A 17,604-nucleotide genomic window follows, 5' to 3' on the forward strand; every position below is an offset into this window, starting at 1 on the left:
CTGAAGAAAGGAGGGTGCAGTGTAACGATTTTGAGAAGTGTAACGGGTTTTGAGAAGTGTAACGGGTTTTGAGGAGTGTAACAATTTTGGAGGAAGGGTAACGGATGTGAAGAGTATGGTTTTGGTATGGTAACATCCTGGTAATGTAAATAATGGTCGCAGCCGTCCTCCTAATTAATTTCATAGAACATACACGCAGGTCACGATATATCTTTTAAATAGTGTATTTCCTTATTCCATGTAGGCTAAGTATGTGTTTTCCACTAGATTGACTTTGCATTGTATCAAACAAAATAAGCGTAGGCCCTTCCAATTTCCCCAAAACCTCCCTTCCAATTGCCTTCCGCATTTTGGCTGGTTTTCTTCAAACCACCATTGGCCACGAGGTAAGGTTGGGGAAGAAAGGCGTGTCTCCACCTCGTCATAAGAAGCAAGGAGTGAACCAGCCCTAACAGCCAATCAACACCGCGGTGAGTGACCCGGTAGGCGCGCCCTCGGAGTCGGCGGCTTGATTTCGCTGGAGGTGATAAAAGCGACTGCAGGGGACTGCTTTACCAGTGCAGAGAAGAGATGACTGGAGAGGAGCAACGAGGCTGCACCAAGGAGAGGCCTTGAGAGATACGCTGGGGGATGACCTGGAAGAGGAGCGCAATCCACCGCAAGCCCTACCTACCTACCTACCTGCCTGCCTGCAATACCCCCCTGTCGTTGGAGAGACGCGCTGAACGGAGGGAGACGGCTCCACCCCAGGAAGAGGAGCAGGTGTGCCGAGCCAGCGCGTGACGGCCGCGGATACGCGACGGAGGTTTTCCCGCCAAAACCGCGAGGGGTGCTGCGGCCTCCGACCTTGCCTTCCTCTCAAGCAATCAACCTCGAGCGATTACCTGCCTGCAATATCCATCGTGTGAGTGTGAACGTCCTGTCCTACTCGTTTGTCTTGGGGATTAAGTAAATGAAATAGAATAAGTTAACAATGCACTGTGTGACTGCTCTTTTCCATCTATTGCTGTAAATAATATTGGTCGCTCTAAAATATTGCTTGTGTGTGTATAATAAATCTGTTCTTCCTCCAAACTCTGTCTTTCTTCTCTCTTCTTCTCTTTCGGTCGCTTTAGAGGTTTCCCAATTGAATATCTGTAGCGCGATTAGTCAACGTTCGGTTGGAATCGGGTTCTAATCGGGGAGTAACTGTTCGGACGCGGTTAAATACACCACCGCTCGGTAAAATAACATCCAAAAACCGTGTCCGTAACAATATATATATATATATATATATATATATATATATATATATATATATATATATATATATATTTGTCACGCTACCAGATTCTTGTACCAGATGCGCTAAACATCTACTGCGTATAAACGCCGTTGAAAGGCGGTGCCGCGTGTTTCACTGTTTTCGCTTCCGGATTGATCGTTTATCAGCAATAAACCGCCGGAAATATACCTTTATTGGACACAGTTTCGTCTTATATTTCACCCACCGACGGAAAAATATACGATCTTTCGTTCTATGACAGTGGCATTACCTGTTATGACCGTTGAAGCCTGAATTTTGCTTCGGACTCGACGGTCATTTTCTGCGATTCCGTGGCAACAGTCGCCTGGTGGCGCGCTAGTCGCTACACGTGTTTGTTTTGGATTTCCGGGAAGTTTGGGCCGGTGTTGACCTTGGTTGGGTATATTGTCGGGAAATTTATCGAATTTATGACTTCAGTTGACTATGGATTCGCAAGGCTCAGTTTCTTCAGTGGTTTCTGCATCTGGACGTGACTGGCTTGATTTGATTCTAACCGCACCCAAATTGTATGTGGAAAATGATGTCGAGGACCTCGAGGAGACGGTGAAAACCTATTTCGATTATGCTGACACTGACCCCGAGAGTGAAACCGATCAACAAAGGGATCCCGCTTGATCGGCAGTGGTACCTCTATGAAAAAGTGCGGCCATACTGCCCTCGGGAGACCCTGCCAACGGAGCCAAAGCCTGCTGCTGCTGCACAGCAACCAGGGCCATCTGATGACTCTGCTGCTGTTGGTGGCAAGCGTGCCAGGCCAACCTGCTCTCACTGTAAGCCGGCCGGCCATCGCAGAAGCAACAGGGGTGTTGTGACCTGTCCACTACTTATATGACAATCTGATTCATTTTGTTGACTCATGACTGAAAATGATTGAGACAGTCATTATAGTTTGTGCAATTGATAAGACCTGTGCATGCTGCTCAGTGCTGTGCATCCAGTGTGCATGATATTTTATTCATATACTAGACAAAGAATATCGTTTACTGAACAATGCTGTACTTGTATGTACTTTGTGAATTAGGCTCACAAGACAATGACTTGACCTTTGAATCACACTTCTGGCGGCCAACTTAATATCCCGTGGGGTTTTAAAGTGTAAGTAGTATGATGCCACATGCATTTATTGTCCTTCATGGATAAGTCAAGCCTTGTGTACATACTTCTTGTAAATGGTGCTTCACCAAACATGTGTGTGAAAATTCTATACATGTAGGCCTACTCGTCATTTTGCCTTCATATTTTGGCATGACAGCTTGGGCTAGCGTACAGATGGGTGGGGGGCGAGGATTTACAGTATTTGTGCACAGTTGCAATGCAGATTATGCTTGAAGATTCAATGCAGATTATGCTTGAAGATTCAATGCAGATTATGCTGCACATAATAAATACAGCAGTAGTAGAAGAAACATGAGCGTGTTTGTTTCCCATAAATTCCAATTAAAATCAGTGCTGGTCACAACTTATTTGCTCGGAAAAAGTGAAAAATACAGAATATTGGCAAGGTGCCCAAAAAAATTGGCACTCGGCCAATAACTCTTATGGTACTTTTATTTACTTTACTTGTCCAACATCATGCTTGAAAAAAACCTTTAGAATCCTAGAAATTGATTCTGATTGTAAATTACTGGTTGGTATTTTTTGAGAATTTTTCTAGATTTCCTGGCATGAAAAGTTGAAAAACTTGACATTTTGGGTAACACATGAATATTTAAATTTTTGTTTTCATGCATTTGTAATTGCCCAATTTGACCAACTCTGATATTTTATGGAGGTACAGGGTTGGTACTTTAATGCTGCAGGTAGAACTCTAAATCCATAATTTGAGCATCTGTACAAGAATCTGGTAGCGTGACACACACATATATATATATATATATATATATATATATATATATATATATATATATATATATATATATATATATATATATATATATATATATGTATGTATGTATGTATGTATGTATGTATGTATGTATGTATGTATGTATGTATATATATATATGTATATATATATATATATATATATATATATATATATATATATATATATATATATATATATATATATATATATATATATATATATATATATATACTGAAACGCAAAAGAAACTTACCACCTTTGAAACCTTTAAATATCAACAATAACACTGCGTGTAGTAAATGTGTGAACTTATTTGTGGACAATAGTGTCCTCGCTGTCAGACAAAACGGTCACGGATGGTCACTTGAACCTTCAATGGTCACTTCATAGCACAGCTGTTGAACAGCCGTTTTGACTGTCAGTGATTAGCCAAGGGGTACGGGATGATTTTAATGAGCTGCACGTGATGTCTTGATATTGGCTTTAAAAAGGCCAGTGCAAAATGGGCATTTTGACCGAAAAATTTGACCATTTTGACCAACATCAAAAAGACCGAAAACACAAAAGAAACCTACCACCTTTGAAACCTTTAAATATCAACAATAACACTGCGTATAGTAAATGTGTGAACTTATTAGTGGACAATAGTGTCCAAACTGTCAGACAAAACGGTCACGGATGGTCACTTGAACCTTCAATGGTCACTTCATAGCACAGCTGTTGAACAGCCGTTTTGACTGTCAGTGATTAGCCAAGGGGTACGGGATGATTTTAATGAGCTGCATGTGATGTCTTGATATTGGCTTTAAAAAGGCCAGTGCAAAATGGGCATTTTGACCGAAAAATTTGACCATTTTGACCATTTTGACCAACTTCAAAAAGACCGAAAACGCAAAAGAAACTTACCACTTGTTTGAAATGTAATAAAATTGTAACAGTTCAAAATAAAACAAACCAACAATTGCTAATTGAAACATTGGCATTTTATTGATGACATGTCAAGTTTTTGACCAAGATACACCATCTCATCAGTTTGTTCTACAGTACAGAACAGCACAGGGTGCAATGTCAGTCCCCTTTCAATAGCGTGTATGGCCACCATTGTTTTGGATACAGGCAGTGCATCGTCGGCGTATACTGCCTACCAGTCTTTGGATGGATTGCTGCTGGATTCTGTCCCACTCAGTCCTCAATGTCTGAAGCAGCTCTGCCCGTGTCCTGGCCCTGCCAACTACGCGTCTCCCAAGCTCATCCCACAGGTACTCTATGGGATTCAGGTCAGGGGAGAGCGCAGGCCACTGCATGGTGTTGATGTTCTCGCCTTGGAGAAATGCAGTGGTAAAGCGAGCAGCATGGGGACGAGCGTTGTCATGCTGAAAGGTTCTCAGTTCTGGGTGGTCTAGCAGGAATGGCAGCAGATGAGGTCGCAGGATGTTATCCACATACCGCTGGGCGTTAAGATTCCCATCCACAACCACCAGTGGCGTCCTGTACCGGCCTGATATGGCTGCCCACACCATCACACTTGGGCCACCCCACCTGTTGGCTTGACGCACGCAACAATCGGCATATCGCTCGCCAGTTCTTCTCCAGACACACTCACGCCCATCAGGACTGTCCACACAGAACCTTGACTCATCGCTGAAAGCGACCTCGTTCCACTGCGCCAAGGTCCACCGCTGATGCTGCTGGCACCATTTATGACGGTTGCGGCGATGGGCAACCGTCATCACGGGGCCTCTGTATGGTCCTCTGGCAGTCAGACCATAGTCATGCAGTCGTCTTCGTGCAGTATCATTGGAGATCCGTGGGTTTGCACGCCCCGGAGTTTCTGCCGCAGTGCGGGATGCTGGACGGAATCGATCCCGCAGGTGACTTCGGACCATCTGCCTGTCCTGCCTTGCAGTGGTGACTCTTGGCCTCCCTGATCGAGGTCTGTCATCTGCAGAGTTGTGGAGGGTGTCTCTGTCCACCAGGGCCGATATCGTCTGGTGTGAACAGCCAAGGCGACGTGCCACCTCACGGTAGCTCAGTCCACCCTGCAGCATGCCCAGGGCACGCTGCCATTGATCCCTTGACAATCGTGGCATGTTGATTGAAATGCCCATTTTGCACTGGCCTTTTTAAAGCCAATATCAAGACATCACGTGCAGCTCATTAAAATCATCCCGTACCCCTTGGCTAATCACTGACAGTCAAAACGGCTGTTCAACAGCTGTGCTATGAAGTGACCATTGAAGGTTCAAGTGACCATCCGTGACCGTTTTGTCTGACAGTGAGGACACTATTGTCCACAAATAAGTTCACACATTTACTATACGCAGTGTTATTGTTGATATTTAAAGGTTTCAAAGGTGGTAGGTTTCTTTTGTGTTTTCGGTCTTTTTGATGTTGGTCAAAATGGTCAAATTTTTCGGTCAAAATGCCCATTTTGCACTGGCCTTTTTAAAGCCAATATCAAGACATCACGTGCAGCTCATTAAAATCATCCCGTACCCCTTGGCTAATCACTGACAGTCAAAACGGCTGTTCAACAGCTGTGCTATGAAGTGACCATTGAAGGTTCAAGTGACCATCCGTGACCGTTTTGTCTGACAGTGAGGACACTATTGTCCACAAATAAGTTCACACATTTACTACACGCAGTGTTATTGTTGATATTTAAAGGTTTCAAAGGTGGTAAGTTTCTTTTGCGTTTCAGTATATATATATATTATATATATATATATATATATATATATATATATATATATATTGTTGCGGATATGAGAACTGTATATATTTTTTTTGATTGTGTGAATTGTTATTATTGGTTATTCTGCGCCCCCCTGCCTCCGGAGCTGTGTAAAGGTGAAAGGGCATCCCATAATTAGTCCACAAGCATACACGTCAGCCAAATAATAGAATACCCCTGTTTGATAGTTATCTCTTATTCTGTGTTTTAGGGTAAGGCTGTGTCTCCCATTAATTGAAGTACTCCATTGCACCAGTGAAAGAGAATAGATCCCCTTTCATTCCCATCCCCAAAATCTCCATTTCTTTTCACATCCCCTTTCGTCATTGCCAAGCCTCGATTGCCCATATTACATCCCCTCCAAAACCACCATTGACCATGTGCTCGGGTCGGAGAAGAAAGGCGTGCCCGCCCGTCATCATCAAGGGCGGAGCCAGAGGGTCGCATGACCAACCAGGGCCGAGGTGAGCACACCGATGGGCGTGTCCTGAAGGCCGGCGGCTTGATCGCTAGAGGCGCTATAAAGGCGCGCGCGCAAGTGGCGTGAGGGAGTCGTGAGTTGGTCGTGAGTTGGTCGTCAGTGGAGGGTCAGTGGTTGCGTTGGTTGCGAAAAGAAGTCGGTGGTGAGAAGTGGTGGCGTTGAGTGGTCAGTGGTTGCGTTGGTTGCGTTGAGTTGTCGGTGGTGAGGAGACACCAGGGCCAAGAGAGAGAAGGTTCAAGGTCAATCACCAGCAGTTGCGCCAGAGACGGCAGACGCGCCCTGAGGTGAGCCAGAGAAGCAGCTTTGGCCCCACAAGCAGCGTTGACTCCACCAGGCAGCTTCAACCCGCCCCCGACGGGGACCAGATAGCGGTGGCATCGGTGGCCGTCGAGGTCCAGCCGACGTCCCGTGCGGGATCAAGCCCGGACCATCTGCCCCAGCTGAACCTTCCCATTCCTCCTTCCAGCATTCATTCCTTTCCTCCATCCTTCTTGTGTACGTGAGTTTGTTTTGTTTGTTCTGTCCCTGGGTTAATTAAGTCTGTATAAGTTAATAATTGCACTGTGTCTCTGATTCTTCTGTATATTATTTTATTATCTTTCCTTCTCCTTGGTTACTTTGAGCATGTAAATAGTAGGAATAAATTTAGTAGTATTTCCAACCTTTTTGTCTTCTTCTTCTTCTTCTTCTTCTTCTTCACATCCGTGTCGCCTTTGTCTTTTCCCTATTGACTAGCTGCGGTGCGATCCGGCCAACGTTTGGGTGAAATCGGGTTCTAATCGGGGAGTAACTGTTCGGTCGCGGAGCCTTCGCTCGGCAAAGTAACATCTAAACCGCGATCAGTAACAATTGGTTGTCAGGAGTTGGGATTCGGACCTGGGACTAAATTTGTTAGGCCCAAATTTTGGACACCAATTGTGTTAGTACAGTAACAATTGGTGTCGAGGAGTGAGATCGGACCCGAAGCGCGCTTAACGCGCTCAAAATTACAAGCTGCCGAAATTTGTTTTGTTGTATAAAACCCGAATTTTGAAATCGCGCCATGGCTGGTCAAGGCGACGGGATGCCGGTGGGAGAGATAGACGGGGTGGAATCGACCCAGAACCTCGGGGAAATGTATGTGGAGGAAAGGGAGGAGGAGAAAAATGGCAATGTGGTTGCGTAGGTTTCAGACGCACAAAATGGCGCTCTCGCGCACGTGGTTGAGGGGGCCACGGTCGCGGAACCAATGAGCGCGGCCCAAATACAAGCCTTCATGGCCCAGTTCATGGTGGAAATGCAGAAAGAAAACGACAGTATGGAACAAATGGAAAACAGAATAAGGGCTAATAGTGAAAAAATGGAAGACAGAAGGAAGGCTGATAGTGAAAAAATGGAAGACAGAAGGAGGGCTGATAGTGAGCGATTGGGAAACCAAATTGAAGCAATAACCAACAGAATGGGTGACCGCATGCAAAAATGTGGGGAGACCATGGATCGCATGGTGGGCGAGGGGGTCCCAGGGGTGCACGAGGAGGTAACGCGGATCGAGAAGCACTGGTTGAACGAAGCGGAGAAAAGCACGGGTACAATGACCGGGGTAGAAATCGCGACCCGGGGTTTGGAAAAGCCGGCGACCGATGAGGTAGAGGGAATTTTATTAAAGCCAACGGTCGTCGAGGTGAACAAAGAAATTATGGGTATAGTTGAAATTGGAGAGACCGGGGACTTAAAGTTAAAAGAGCAACAATCGGAGGAAGGAATGGAAATTGCTCAAAGTCTAAATGCACATCCTGATGCTGTACTCGCTAATCCAAATGGAAGTTTGCAGGTTTTGGTGCAGGGAGGAAGAAGAACCCCGAAGGTGAGACGTGCTGTTGTGTATTGTGCTGGGAGATTTTGTAAGAGGATGTTTAGCGACAAAAGAATTGTCGCGCGCTTGGGATCGAGGAAGCATCCGGGCGTTGGTGAAGGGTCCCGTGTGAGTGGAAATGGCACGCGTGTGAAAAAAAAGTGTGCGTCAAGGGGTGAGCGTGTTACGAAGCGCGAGTGTGATACCGAGTGCGAGCGAGAATGCACGTCGGGGTGTACGGAGTGTGACACGAATAGTGAGTTGGTGATGGCGCAGGTGCGAGAGGGCACATCGAAGCGCGAGTGTGAAACCGAGTGCGAGCGAGAATGCACGTCGGGGTGTACGAAGTGTGACACGGAGAGTAAGGTGGTGGTGGAACGTGTGCGAGGAAGCACACCTGAGTTGGTGGGAGCGCGGGTGTGGGAGAGCCCAGGTGAGCGCGTTAGTGGGTGGATGCAAGAGTGCACGCCCATGGTGAGTGTTACGGAGGACGTAACGGAGGAGAGGTGTGGACCAAAGTGTGCGCAAGAGTGTGCGCGAGAGGTGTGGTGTGTAACAGGGAGAGCGTTGGTGGAATGTACGGACGGCGTTGGAACGCCGGGTTTTGTGAGGGTGAAAGGGGTAGCGTATGCGTGTGAGCATGCAAGTGAAGCATCGACGGTAACCGGGTTAGTGGTTAGGGCGACGGATAGCCGATGCGAGCACTCGGGGCGCGGTGTGCTTTGTTGGGTGCGAGGCCCGGCGCGGATCGATGCTGCGTCGCTTCTCTTCGAAGCGTCGTTGCTGATTCGGGCTTGACCCCGCCCCGCACGGTCGAGTCCGGGCCTTGGCGGGCGAGGCGACCGGTCCGGTTCAAGGGCGAGTGGGAGGAAGCGGTACGGTGCCCCCTCGCGGGGACGGGGTTCCGACCGGGGGAGATGGAGCCATCGGGCCCGGGACCGCAAGGTGCCGCGCCGAGATGGTGCGTGGAATCTCGGCCCAACCAAGCCCCCCTCCCTGGAACCGAAAGCCGGACGGATTCAACCTGCAGGTGACCAAACCACCCGAATTCATTGCTCGGCTTTACGAACCGAGTTTAATGATGTCACGACGCACCGAGGCTAGGATATAGTGGACTGTGATGATGGTGATAGTGATAGTGATAGTGATAGTGATTTGATACGAAATTTATAATAGTGGGTAGAATTGGCAGTAAATCGAAAATTTTTGAATTTGTTGGATTTGGACGAGCGAAATTGATAGGACCTCCCCGATGTGGTGGGATGGGCAGTCCACCATCCCCCCACAGAAGGGTGGGGCAAATGCGCTATAGTTTATGGGGTTGATGGCAGTGAAAACTAGCCCGGGTGGGTTAGGATATTGATAGGGATCTAGCCAAGATGACATTAGGTAACGTTAAGTTTAGATAGTGACTGATACCTGTAGTGGGGACGCAGGTAGATTAGTGTGGATGATAATGACGTGGGAGCGCAATAGTTTAAAGGGGCGACTGGGAAGCGCAAGTTTCAGAGGGGAGTAGTTAGAAGAGATGATGCCGTGTGTGTGAGGATTGAACAGGTGTGATTGAACAGGTGTGATTGCACAGGTGTGCAACTGAACAGGTGTGTGGAGCAGTGTATGAGGGAGTAGTGGTGATTGCGTGTTGTGCTGACCAAATGGTCCAGGAAGAAAGGAGGGTGCAGGTGGCACCAGGTGTGAGGGCACAGGTGTGCAACGACAGGTGAATGGAGGACGGCTGTGTGGAATAAATGGTAGTGTGGAATAAATGGAGTATTGGAATGGATGGTCGTGGAGTGAGTATGGTGGAAATTGTGGAGTGGAGTGGATGGTGCGGAGGTGTGAATGGGGGAAGAGTGGACCCCCATCACGAATACCCGGGGCGGGTAGTGTAAGTGTTAGGTAGAGGGTACAGGTAAATTGTGGTTGGATATTGGCATCTGTGGTGCGGGTGAAAGAATGGTCTTTGGATGGGTGCATTAGTGTTGTGGAAATGGCTGGGCGTGTAGCCTGTTAGTGTGTGTAGTTGGTTTGGGCACTCCACCACTGTGAGGATGTCGGCCAGGTGAGGCCGCAGGTGGGCTCTGGGAGCCGGTAGTAGTTGTTGTGGATGGGGCCCGAGGATCCGGAGGACGGACCCGGGTAGCCCAGTGCCAGAGGGCACCGAGTGGGGTGACAGAGCCAGGAGGGGTCTTCCCCAGTTAGTTAGGTTAGGGTGAGGAGCTAGGTAAGCTCGGGTGGCAACTACAGTGGTGGAGGTGTGCAGGTGGGTAGACCTGCTGGGAGAGCTACACGTCGCAGCCCAGAAATTGTGCAAGGGCACCGGGAGATGAATCGGGGGAGTGAGACCCCAAATTGAGAAGCACCACAGTTTGGTCAATGGGAATTGGTTTTTTGAACCCATAGTGTAAGTTGGCCAATGGATTGGCAGGGAGAGACCCCGGGTAGTGTAAAGTGTGTTAATGTCATTTAGAAAGTAGTTAGGATGAAGTCTCCTCGCACCATCTGCATCCACTCACCTGAGGTGACAGGTACTCCACACCATGCCATGTTTTGATTAGTTTTTTATGATGCAAATGTTTGGATTGTGAGACGCATCATGACGTGGGTGTGACATTGTGCTTTGATGTTCCATCTCTTCCTCCTTATGAGGATTGATGATGAATTTGGTGATGGCAAATTTTGAAGTAGAGGGATTGTGGAGACGAATTTGGCATAGGAGAAATATGGGGAAGACGTGACAGTAGTGACGAATTTGTAAATGGGTAGATTTTGTAAATATGGGGTAAGGGCAAAGGTAGTGTAGGTGAAAGGGGGGTGACGTACGGTAGGGACGAGCTTTCTCACTTCGCCCTCCGTACGCATTGCGCCTTGCATTGCCTTATTGATGTGTACCCTTGTGACCTTACCCCTCGCTCAATTGTCCCTTTTTTCCCCACATGACCTGTGCGCCATGGGGCGCCGAGGGGAGCGTGCGTGGGTCGGCCATTGTGCGCCCGAAATTCCCAGAACCAGCTGTCTGCATCGATGCACCACATTATGGACCACATGCCTGTGGCCGAGCACCACTTCTGGACCCCATGGGTTGGGGCATGGCCCCTCTGCTGGAACCGGCCATGAGGGCCCGAAATCTTGCTGGCGGACCTTGGCCACAGGGCACCGATGCCCCACAGGTGAACCACACGTAGTCGGCCCTGTGGGCCATAAATAAAGAAAATAAAAAGGACACATTGGGCACACTTTATTGCAAATAGGCCGCCAGTAAGAAAATGAAAGAAAGACAACATCTGGAAGAACAAAGAATAATAACCAGCAGAGGGAGCCGAAGAGCAAGAGATCACCTGCAGGGTTAGGGGTTGTTGATTTATTTTTTTATTCTTGAACACTGATGAACTATGGTGACTGCACCGATTGGTGCTTGGGTGTGTATTGGTGCGTTTTTGGGTGCTTTAATGGTGCGTCGATGCAGAGCAGACTGTCTCCCCCCCCAGAAAGAACAATCACAGGTCCTGGGTTAGTTTTGTAAATAAAAATAGCGTCATTGTAAATAATGCTCCCCACCGTCAGTGTGTAGTTTGAAGACCATTCCGCAATTCGGTTAACTGTGGGCGTGAGTCTGTTAGGCAGGGTGCAATGGAGCAGCGGGACACATTTATTTATGTTTTAAAACTGTCGCACTCAGGGTCAGGTTAAAAGTAGAGGGAACTACACCTACGTGTCACACTAAATAAAAGTTGTAGGCCCGGGACGTGCCTAAGAGGAGGAGGGTGCAGTGTTGCGGATATGAGAACTGTATATATTTTTTTGGATTGTGTGAATTGTTATTATTGGTTATTCTGCACCCCCCTGCCTCCGGAGCTGTGTAAAGGTGAAAGGGCATCCCATAATTAGTCCACAAGCATACACGTCAGCCAAATAATAGAATACCCCTGTTTGATAGTTATCTCTTATTCTGTGTTTTAGGGTAAGGCTGTGTCTCCCATTAATTGAAGTACTCCATTGCACCAGTGAAAGAGAATAGATCCCCTTTCATTCCCATCCCCAAAATCTCCATTTCCTTTCACATCCCCTTTCGTCATTGCCAAGCCTCGATTGCCCATATTACATCCCCTCCAAAACCACCATTGACCATGTGCTCGGGTCGGAGAAGAAAGGCGTGCCCGCCCGTCGTCATCAAGGGCGGAGCCAGAGGGTCGCATGACCAACCAGGGCCGAGGTGAGCACACCGATGGGCGTGTCCTGAAGGCCGGCGGCTTGATCGCTAGAGGCGCTATAAAGGCGCGCGCGCAAGTGGCGTGAGGGAGTCGTGAGTTGGTCGTGAGTTGGTCGTCAGTGGAGGGTCAGTGGTTGCGTTGGTTGCGAAAAGAAGTCGGTGGTGAGAAGTGGTGGCGTTGAGTGGTCAGTGGTTGCGTTGGTTGCGTTGAGTTGTCGGTGGTGAGGAGACACCAGGGCCAAGAGAGAGAAGGTTCAAGGTCAATCACCAGCAGTTGCGCCAGAGACGGCAGACGCGCCCTGAGGTGAGCCAGAGAAGCAGCTTTGGCCCCACAAGCAGCGTTGACTCCACCAGGCAGCTTCAACCCGCCCCCGACGGGGACCAGATAGCGGTGGCATCGGTGGCCGTCGATGTCCAGCCGACGTCCCGTGCGGGATCAAGCCCGAACCATCTGCCCCAGCTGAACCTTCCCATTCCTCCTTCCAGCATTCATTCCTTTCCTCCATCCTTCTTGTGTACGTGAGTTTGTTTTGTTTGTTCTGTCCCTGGGTTAATTAAGTCTGTATAAGTTAATAATTGCACTGTGTCTCTGATTCTTCTGTATATTATTTTATTATCTTTCCTTCTCCTTGGTTACTTTGAGCATGTAAATAGTAGGAATAAATTTAGTCGTATTTCCAACCTTTTTGTCTTCTTCTTCTTCTTCTTCTTCTTCTTCACATCCGTGTCGCCTTTGTCTTTTCCCTATTGACTAGCTGCGGTGCGATCCGGCCAACGTTTGGGTGAAATCGGGTTCTAATCGGGGAGTAACTGTTCGGTCGCGGAGCCTTCGCTCGGCAAAGTAACATCTAAACCGCGATCAGTAACAATATATATATATATATATATATATATATATATATATATATATATATATATATATATATATATATATATATATATATATATATATATATATATATATATATATATATATATATATATATATATATATATATATATATATATATATATATATATATATATATATATATATATATATATATATATATATATATATATATATTGCTGCAGTTTTGAGATTGGCACATTGAAGTCATTAAAGGTTAAAGGGTTGCCCCCCATAGTTAGTCACACGAGCAACATAAAGGCCCATTTGTAGTATAGTTATGTCTTAGTATGTGTAAGAATAGGTCATTTCCCCTCTTAGTACCTGCGTTGTGTAAAGACATGAGAATAGGTCCTACATTCATTTTGCGTCCCACCTCCAATTCTACCTCTGTGGGTGTAATATGGGATGGGTGCAATTCTACCTCTATGGGCGTAATTGATCCCGCGCCCCATTCGGCTGACCACTAGTCGAGTAACACGAGGTAGGCCTGAGAAGGAGGAGCGCGGGGTCGGGGTGAGCGGCGTTGAGATCGGGAGCGGCGGAGGCGATGACGGTAAGAGCCACCAGCCAATCAGGGCTCTAGCGGCATGGCCTGAGAGGGCGTGGTTAGGCGCGTCTGGTCAGTTCGAGAACGTTCGCGGGGTGTGCCTATATAACGCGCTGCGCAAAGCCCTCAAAAGGACTTGACTTGCACCAGTGGCGCGATAGGACTTACGTACTTGTACCAGTGGCGAGAGGACTTACCAGCAGGACGAGGACTTGGACGGCAGTGGCGAAAGGATTCGGACTCGCAAGATAAGCGCGTTGTTTTGAGAACTTGCGGAGGATACGCGCGTTGTTTAAGGACTTGCGCAGAGAGAGAGAAGAAGAGGCGTTGAACTGTGCGAAGTACGCGGGCGCAGCCATACGCGCCGGTAACGCATATTGCACTTTTCACCCACGCGAGTCAGCGCGGCCATAGCCGCAAGTGGATAACCGCCAGCCGCATCAAAGTCCGCTCCCTACCAATTCGCCCCGTGATAACCCGCTCCATTCAGACGACACGCGGCGAGCTCCTGCCTTCTCCTCCTTCCATCTCCACGGGACGTGCCGGGGACCGGAGATAGAGCTGCACGGAAGCCATCCCTGGACGCGCTGGTGAACATCGTCCTGCCATCTGCAATCCCCGTGTGAGTGTGTGTGTGAGACGGGCCTGTGTCCTTGGGTATTAAGTAAGACTGTTTTTAAGGATTTGCTCTGTGTCTCTGCTCTTGAATCATTGTGTATCGTGTAAATAAACCTGTTCTTCCTTTCTGATTCGATCGTACCCGTGAGTTCTCCATTGACTAAGCGTGGTACGAATAAAACCGCTTGAATCGGGTTCCACCATCTAAACGGCGCGGATCGCATGTACGCAACCGCTCGGCGTATCAACACACGTGGTTCGTGCGAGGCTTGTCTCCTCGCTTCAGGGCAGCGCGAGTATTTAGGTCAAAGCGAATTTGGTCCTGATACTCTATTTCGCGCTGTCCGGAAGGGACGTCATAGGCCTCGGGTCGCGCCTGGTCAGTCAAAGACAAGGGGACTAATCCCCCCTCGGTAAGGGGAGAAGGCCGGCGACGGATCCGCAACAATATATATATATATATATATATATATATATATATATATATATATATATATATATATATATATATATATATATATATATATATATATATATTGTAACGGATTTGAGAATCCTGTAATTTTTGTAAATATCACCCTCTGTAAATATTAATTCTTGTAAATACCTCCATTTGTGTAAAGGTCAAAGGTCGTCCCCTTAGTTAGTCCATCGCATGCACGTAGAAAGTCATATACCCTTCTCTATAGTTATTTCTTTATTCTATGTCAGTATAAGGCTCTGTTGCCCATTAGTTGACACTGCATTGCACCGAATCGAATAAGGTAGATCCCCTTTTTCAAATTCCCCCAAAGCCTCCCTTTCCAACTGCATCATTGCCAACTGCATTTGCCGCCATTACGGCGTGGTCAAGCCTCGGAGAAGAAGGGGGAGGAGCTACATCAAGGGCGTTGCCCGCCCATCGTCATCAAAAGGTGGAGTCAGCGAGCCCCCACCAGCCAACCAGGGTTCATGAGATACCATCACGGGCATGGCGCGCATTGATCTTGAAGCGCGTTATAAAAGCGCCCGCGCAAGACTTTTCGGGGAGATGTGGCAGATGCGTGACCCAGGAGATGTGGCAGATGCGTGACCCAGGAGATGCGGCAGATGTGGCAGATGCGTGACCCGGCATATGCGTGACCCAGGAGATGCGTAAGAGTTCAGTGGAGAAGGAGTGGAATTTGCACTGAACCAAGTCAGGCTTGCGGTTCTGCCGGGAGATAGACGACGCTGTCCAGCCCCCCTGTGCGCGCGCAGCTTTGACACGCAGCTTCGACACACAGCTTCGACCCGCTGCTACGCGGGAACCAGATTGCGGTGGCATCGGTGGCCGTCGATGTCCAGCCCGACGTCCCGTGCGGGAGCAAGCTCCAGCTGAACCTTCCTCCCCTTCCAGCCATTGCTTCATGTGTAAGTCCCTTCCTGCTTCATGTGTAAGTCTGACTGTCGTCTGTTTGTCTGTGTTGTCTGGGATTTTAAGTTACGCTTGTATAAGTAGAATTGCACTGTGTCTTCCTCTTCTGTAAATTGCTTTCGTTTTCTTTCCTTCTCCTTTGGTTTCATTGATTGTGTAAATAGTAATTAATAATAAATCCCTGTTCTTCCTACCGTTGCCTTCTTTTCTTCACATCCGTTCGTCCTTGTGATTTCCATCATTGAACACCTGTGGCACGATTTGGCCAACGCATAGGATCGGGTTTAGTTTTGTTAATGGCTCGAGCCGCGGGCTGCTAAAAACCACTCGGCAAAATAACATCTTGTCCGTGGTCTCGAGCGAAGTTGCCCACCTGCCTCGTGGAGGGAGCCGGGTAGCTTCAGGAGCGGGGTAGCTTCAGGAGCGGAGACGGCCAGTGCAAATAGAAGGGGGATTAACTTAACCCCCCCTCCCCCACCACCCCGCTAAGGGGAGTGCCGTACTCCGTTTCCGTAACAATATATAGATATATATATATATATATATATATATATTGTTACAGACGCGGTTTAAGATGTTATGATGGGCCGAGCGGATGGTCCAACCGCGACCGTTACAGGATCCCCAATTGGCCCGATTCCACCCGACGTTGACCAGATCGCACCACAGATATTCAATCGGGAAACCTCTAAAGCGACCGAAAGAGAAGGAAAAAGAGAAGAAGACAGAGTACGGAGGAAGAACAGATTTATTATACACACACAAGCAAAAAGAAAGAGCGACCAAAATTATTTACAGCAATGGATGGAAGAAGCAGTCACACAGTGCATCGTTAGCTTATTCTATTCAATTTACTTAACCCCAGGACAACGATTAGGACAGACGACGTTCACACTTACACGGGGGATATTGCAGGCAGGTATGGCTTGAGGTGGATTGCTGGAGAGGGAGGCAGGGTCGGAGGCAGCAGCTCTCAATTCCTCGCGTTTTTGGCGGGAAAACCCTCCGTCGCGTATCCGCTGCCGATGCTGTAGACGTCACGCGCTGGCTCGGTCACACCTGCTCCTCTCCTTCTGGTGGAGCCGTCTCCCTCCTTTCAGCGCGTCTCTCCAAAGCTGGTTTCCTCTCCGAGTACCTCTCCTCTTTGGCTTGGAGCGTCTCGCATCTCACCGCTCCTCTCGTATGTCACCTCTTCGCTCATCTCCCATCTGGTGAAGCAGTCCCTTCCAGTCGCTTTTATCACTCGGGGCCGAATCAAGCCGCCGGCTGCGAGGGCACGCCTACCGGGTCGCTAACCGCGGTGCTGGTTGGCTGTTAGGGCTGTCCGATTCCTCCTTTGCTCATGACGACGTGCCACGCCTGTGAGTTGGCGGCTCCTCCCCCCTCTTCTCCGAGATGAGCACATGGGCAATGGCGGCTTGCGGGATTGAACACCACTCGCACCCCTTTTGAAAGGAACTTTGGAGAGCGGAGATGTTTGGGGAAATTGAAAGGGCCTACGCTTATTTCGTTTGATACAATGCAGAGTCAATCTAGTGGGAAACACATATTTAACCTACATAGAATAAGGAAATAAACTATTTAAAAAGATATATCGTGGCCTGTGTGTAAGTTTCATGGAATTAACTAGGAGGACGGCTGCGACCATTATTTACATTACGAGGGTGTTACACATAACAAAACCATACTTTTCACATTCGTTACACTTCCTCCAAAATTGTT

The 17,604-nt window shown here is 48.0% G+C and overlaps 1 protein-coding gene across 5 annotated transcripts in view; it reads left to right on the forward strand.

Moving 5' to 3' along the window:
- The window catches only part of LOC137437421 (dual specificity tyrosine-phosphorylation-regulated kinase 2), a 94,259-nt gene that overhangs the window by 16,260 nt on the left and 60,395 nt on the right, over positions 1–17,604 (forward strand). The window contains exon 1 of one of the 5 annotated variants that reach the window (XM_068131734.2): positions 14,364–14,490. The exons of the other annotated variants lie outside the window; for them this stretch is intronic. The gene's annotated coding sequence lies outside the window, so the exon portion shown is untranslated. Of the gene's footprint in view, positions 1–14,363; positions 14,491–17,604 lie in introns of those variants that run through there. 5 annotated transcript variants of the gene reach the window in all.

Source organism: Myxine glutinosa, chromosome 12 (genome assembly GCF_964187855.1).
Source record: "Myxine glutinosa chromosome 12, kmMyxGlut1.1, whole genome shotgun sequence".
Taxonomy (NCBI): domain Eukaryota; kingdom Metazoa; phylum Chordata; class Myxini; order Myxiniformes; family Myxinidae; genus Myxine; species Myxine glutinosa.